General features: G+C 44.8%; 1 non-coding gene across 1 annotated transcript; it reads left to right on the top strand.

Annotated features, from left to right (window-relative positions):
• The first annotated feature begins 281 nt into the window (after positions 1 to 281).
• Positions 282 to 401, top strand: LOC142457623 (small nucleolar RNA SNORA61). Its single transcript, XR_012786325.1, has one exon. It is a non-coding gene; the product is annotated as a small nucleolar RNA SNORA61 (small nucleolar RNA).
• Positions 402 to 5,828: the final 5,427 nt, after the last annotated feature.

Raw genomic sequence — 5,828 nt, 5'->3', positions numbered from 1 at the left:
ACATTGGGGAGTCAGGAGAACACGGAGAGTATTTAGAGCCCTTATGCGAGTCAAGGTCACCAGGGATTGTAGCTACTGTTCAACCTGGTATCCTGGGTGAAAGGGAAGAGCCAGAGAAGTTCATGAAAAGACTACGAAGTAAAAGGGAAAGAAGATTGCAGGAAACGTTACATCAAATTATTTAATCTTCTGGATATTGAATTTTCTCCCCTTTGAAAGGAGAAGAATAAAGTAGGATAAAAGTAGCTTTGATTAAAAGAAAGAGAGTCACAGTCTTAAAACCCCTCCAGATCCTTTACCTATCAGACCTATGCCCTAGTCTGAGTGGTCATAAAAGGAGGAACAGTAAAATTGAAACTGACTTAAATTCTTTTGTGATACACAAGCCAGTTTGAACAAACAAATTCATAAATAAATAAGAGTAGCTCTCTCTGAGGGCATTTAAAAGGATCAAACCTATAATGTATGTAGATGATGTAGATGCTTGACCTAGTGAGTCTCCAGGTATGCGAGGACAAGTCGTCCAAAGAACCAAACCCGGTGACACTCAGCTCAACGTATTTTTTTCAAAGCTATATATTTAAATTTTTCAAACAAAATAACTATGGTAGTTACATAATCTATTGTCAGTTTGAAACTTAAGAGTGAAGGGGTGGAATTTAGCTTGTCGATCAGGTCACAGACTGATGACCTCATTTGGAGGTACTAAGGAGATCAATAGCTCACTGGAGGCAGGACACACACTGACTCCCTGTGAGACATCCCTGCAGATAAGATACATGGAGCTACACTAGAGCCCTGGAGCTGAAGGAGCCACGTGGAGACCATGCCAGCGCTGAGATGCTTCTACCACCACAAGACTTTCCACTTTTGGTGTAATTGCATGTGTTTTGTGAGTCTGAAGAGGAATTGATAGATTGGTATCAGACATATGGGCTAATATTGCACTTATGGACTTAATCTGGACTGGGCTGAGATGTTCTCTCAATACTCAGTTGCTCTTGTATATAAAGCTCTTTCTTATACACATATATATGAATGTCCATGAATTTGTTTCTCTGGTCTACCCAGACTAACACAACAACCTTATCACCATCCATTACACGTAAGACATTTGTCAATCTACAGTTCCATTCTTGGAAACATTTTACTGTTTGGATGGCTGACAGCACCTTCATGGTTTTTTCTTCACCTTTTCTACATCATCAAATTGCTGTCCTTTCGTGTCCCTCTACATTCATAGAAACAAAAAGAAGTCCCCCCAGAGTGAAGTCAGGTGAGTAAGGGGCATGGGGCAAGAGAGGCATGCTGTTTTTTGCCAAAACTGGCACACGGAAATGGCTGTGTGAGCAGGTACATCGTCATGGTGGCAAAACCAGTCCCCTGTCTGTCACAAATCAGGTCTTTCTTAATCACACACTGTTACTCAATCTTTTCAGGACCTATAAGCAGAAAGCTTGATTAACAGGCTGAGCTGGTGGAATGAACTCCGAATGTACTATCCCCCTCACACCAAAAAGCAAAAAAACAAATGAGCATCATCCTTATCTTTAATTTCCCTTGGCGAGTTTTTTTGGAGTGAGGTGACAATGGCGTTTTCCACTGGCTTGATTGATGTTTGTTTTTCAGGGGAGTAAGAATAGTAGCATGTCTTGTCACCAGTAATGACCTTGGGGAGGGGGGTGTAGGGGTGGAGTATGGGTTGCTTCGAAGCTGTTCTTTCCAAGCACGGCATGTTTCTACTTGATGCTCTTTTTCCTGGTCAGTCAGACCCGAGGCACAGATTTCACAGTGACCCTTCTCATTCCTGAATCTTCCATTAAAATTCACTGAACTGAGCTCCAAGATCGTTCTGATATCTTCCCCATCTCTTCAATGGTCTGTCGACTGCCCGTCTTGGAACAAAAGTACATGAATTTGTCAACATTTTTGTCTGGGAAGTTGATGGATGTCCAGAATGAGGTTTGTCATCAATCGACACTTCACCTTTTTTGAAATGAGAAAACCACTCATACGCTTGAGTGTTTCCGGTAGCGCTGTCCTTGTGAGCTGTGTTCAACATCACAACAGTTTCTGCAGTGTTTTTCCCAACCAGGAAACAAAATTTCACAGCGCAGGCTGTTCTTGTAAATCAGCCAACACAAAAAAATGAGGTTTGAGCAAAACTGTGACCAGAGAGAAACGTCCCAGGTAACACCACTGGGTGCACTAACTCAGAGCGAGTTGCCCGATACTCACCTATCAGGAAAAATGTGTACCATGAAAGCTCCACCCAGCAGAGACTTTTTCCTTTTTTGGGGGGGGTTGGGGGGCTTACCCTCTTATATAAGAAAGAGCTTTATATCAAGAAGTAATTACGTTGCAAGAAGACATCCCAGCCCAGTCCAACTCAAGTCCGCAGTCGGTGCTAATCTATAAGTCCCTCGTCAGAAACACTGATGAGCAGTGGTGAACTGGGAAGTAGAGAGAGCTCAGGCCAGTCAGTGCAGGGCATAAGGACCCAAGGTTGGTTCCAGGCGCTCTCAGGATGGGGTAGCCCATATGGGACCACCCCTCAAGGCAGGCAGAATTATAGCAGGCAGGAAGGCAGAGGAGCAGAGAGAGAGGCAGTTCCCAGAGTCCTTCAGTCTCATACAAAAGGCCACACCCCCAAGGAGATGTCATCAAGCTACCACTTGATTGATGTATTTGACCCTCCACCCAGCCAGGAATGGTTAGTTGGCATAATCCCTAACTACCACACCATGTGAGATTACAGCCATTGGCTGCTCCCTCCCATTAGAACATGTTACCATGCCCATGGGTGAAAAGAACATGCCATGTAAACTTTTCATATTCCAAATAATCCCTTGTCTAAAAAACCTTTATGCAGGATGAATAGAGCAAATATCGATTTTTCTTTATCCTGGAATCCATATAACTCAAGGGGAAGGGAGAGTGAGTTTGTGAATATTAAAAACTGTCAATGTGTTGCTCATGTTCGTAATAAATGAAGGAACACATTAATGAACGGATGAATCAATTGAAGCGAAATGATATGATGTCTGTTCCAGGGAAGCATTACAAAATTTACGACTGTATGTGTGTGTGAATTACCCAACGGCAGTTAGTATAGTTGGTTCCAGAAGGGTGCAGTGGAGTCAATATTGCTCTAACAACATAGATAGGACTATTGCCCACCAGCCCCCTCACCACTATCAGAAACCGGGATTCTACCTGAAAGAATGAATTTAGAAGATACACTCTACTTTCTGAAGTTCCTGGTGGTGTAATTGGTTAAACGTTTGACTGCTATTCGTAAGGTTGGAGGCTTGAGCCCAGCCAGAAGACAGGCCTGGTGATCTGTTCCTGAAAGATCTTAAGCTTGAAAGCCTGTAGAGTAGTTCTCCTCTGCACACACTAATCAGAAACCACTTGATGGCAGTTAACAACAGCAACGACTCTTGGTTTTAGAGAGTGAAGTAAAGTCTGTGTCATCTTACAGATCAAGACCAGGATTCACTGATGGGCACTTCTTGGAGCTGGCATTATACCTGCATGGGTCTTGTTGTGGTCGTCATATAATTCCATGTCAACCTGAAGATAGGAAAGTGCAGGGGTGGAGTCTAGCCTGTCAATCAGGGCACAGCCTGATGGTGCCTCCTTTAGGGGGTGACCTACTCATAAGATGGTCCTGAGAACCTCCCTGTGTCTCTGCCTTCACCTTCCTGTTGACACCACATGGAGACCTGCCGGAGCCCTGGAGATGTGTCCACTGCCATTGGATCCACAAGACTTTGCACCCACCAGCCAGTGATGTTCCTGCATTCTGCATCCTGCATCATTGCGTGTGGCTTCGTAAGTCTGAAGAGGGACTTATGGACTAGTATCAGACTTATGGACTTGAATTGGACTGGGCTGGGATGTTTTATTTGATGCATAATGACTTTTGATATAATGCTCTCTCTTACACATATATGAATGCTGTTTGATTTCTTTCTCTAGTCAACCAGCCTAACACACTTGTGAACCTGCACTTCTACAAGTCTGGCCATCATGCAGGCTCTGGTGCTGGTGATGGCAGAATAGAGACATGAGGCAGTAAGGAAAGTAGGTAGACAGGAAAGGGACAGCCCGTGTTGTGCTCCAGAAGGCAAAACCAGCTGCCGGGAAGGTGGCAGCTGATGGGAAAGAAGGAGCCTCCCCTACCCACCCTCACACCGTGTCTCAGGCTGGTTTTCAGAAATGTGCTCTTTCACTTGGAGAGCTAGTTGACCCTCTTCTCTGCAGTCAACCTCAAAGTTTTCACAGGCAAGGTAAATTCATGTCATTGGGCCAAAGAGAGCAAGCCCACATTCAGATTAGGAAAGATACAGTCACGTGGAGTCCAGTAAAGTAAATTAAAGGAGAAAATTCAAGGCGTCTTGGAGGAAAGCATGGTAGAGGATTTGTGGTGTTTATAAGGGGTCCTGGACTTCTAGAGCCAGACTTTTCTCTCATCTGCTTTTCTTGGATTTTTACTTTTGTTCTCCTTTTTGTTTTTCTGACAGACTGCAAGAAATACAACCGTGAGCAAATCAATGGTGGCGATCCTATGGAAGACGTAAGTCTGGCCCACGTGGAGCTGCCCTGAGATTGGGGGTGCCAGGCAGCTGAGATCGTTCAGAAGAACTTAATTTCCCAGGCTCTTTTTCCTCTTGCTGCTGAGTGACTGATGCTCATACTTCAGGGGCCATGGTTGAACAGTTATATGACCTAATTTAAACTTGTTTTTAAACAGCCAGAAATGTACACTGGGCCGAAGAATCCATCTTGTAGCTGCCTAGAGCCATTTTTTCTTGATTACTCTTTTATGTAGTGTCCCCAGAAAGCCATCCATTCCTCCAACAGAGGGAGCCAGGGTTCCCATAAGCAAGGCTTCCGTTGCCCATCAAATGCATATTGGAAGCCCTGTTTTGCAGATTGAAAAGCTTCAATCTGTTGCGCCCTTTAAGTCTTAGCTAGGGAAGGCCCCGCCTAACAGATCGTGTTCCAGGGTGCTGCTGGCGTTACTGATAAGATGAAGAAGCGGGGGACGCAGGCTCTATTGCTAGGGTGTGGAATTCAAGAAGTCCTGGTGAAATTTTTAGTGTTTGCTAAATGGAAAGGGAAATAAGATTCTATCCTCCGGTGCCCACCCAAAATTGAATGATCGTCCTGCCATGTTTTAAAGCAAGAACAAATCATAGCTTCAAGTTCAATTTTATATAGCCTCTGGAGAAAGAAAGCTAAAGCAGAAAAGAGAATCTCTCATCAGGACCAGGGTTTTCTGCTGCTGGCTCCTCCTCCCCCCTACCCATCTGAGCCGGGGGAACAAGAGATGAAATTAATGTTCTTTTATTCCCTCCGTCAGTCAGTACCTTTGGAGATACTATGTGCCTGATTTGGGTTCAGTTGTGTCTCCCCCAAAGACAGGAGCAGTCCGAACCCATGTGCCTGTAATCAGTCTCTGTGTAAAAGGGGGCTTTTTTGTGATGCTAATGGGGTCATTCCAGAGTGGGGTGGGTCTGAACCTATCACTTCTGAGTCATTCTAAGGAAAGTAGAATGGATGAAGAGGAGCTTACACTGAGCAAAGCAAGCGCCAGGTGAGAAGCTATTGACCAGCAATGCAGTACCAGGGATGGCTGGCAAACTCAAAACCAAGCTCACTGCCGTCAGGCTGAGGACGATTCCTAGTGACTCTAGAGCACAGGATAGAACTGTCCCTGTAAGTTTCTGAGACGGCAGATCTTCTGTCTCATCTTCCTCCCTCGGAGCAGCTGGTGGTTTCGAACTGCTGACCTCGTAGTTAGCAGCCCAAAGCATCGT

The sequence above is a fragment of the Tenrec ecaudatus genome, chromosome 9 (assembly GCF_050624435.1).
Source record: "Tenrec ecaudatus isolate mTenEca1 chromosome 9, mTenEca1.hap1, whole genome shotgun sequence".
In the NCBI taxonomy this organism is placed as follows: domain Eukaryota; kingdom Metazoa; phylum Chordata; class Mammalia; order Afrosoricida; family Tenrecidae; genus Tenrec; species Tenrec ecaudatus.
The sequence above is the reverse complement of the archived record's forward strand: the minus strand, read 5'-3'. Positions and strand labels throughout refer to the sequence as shown.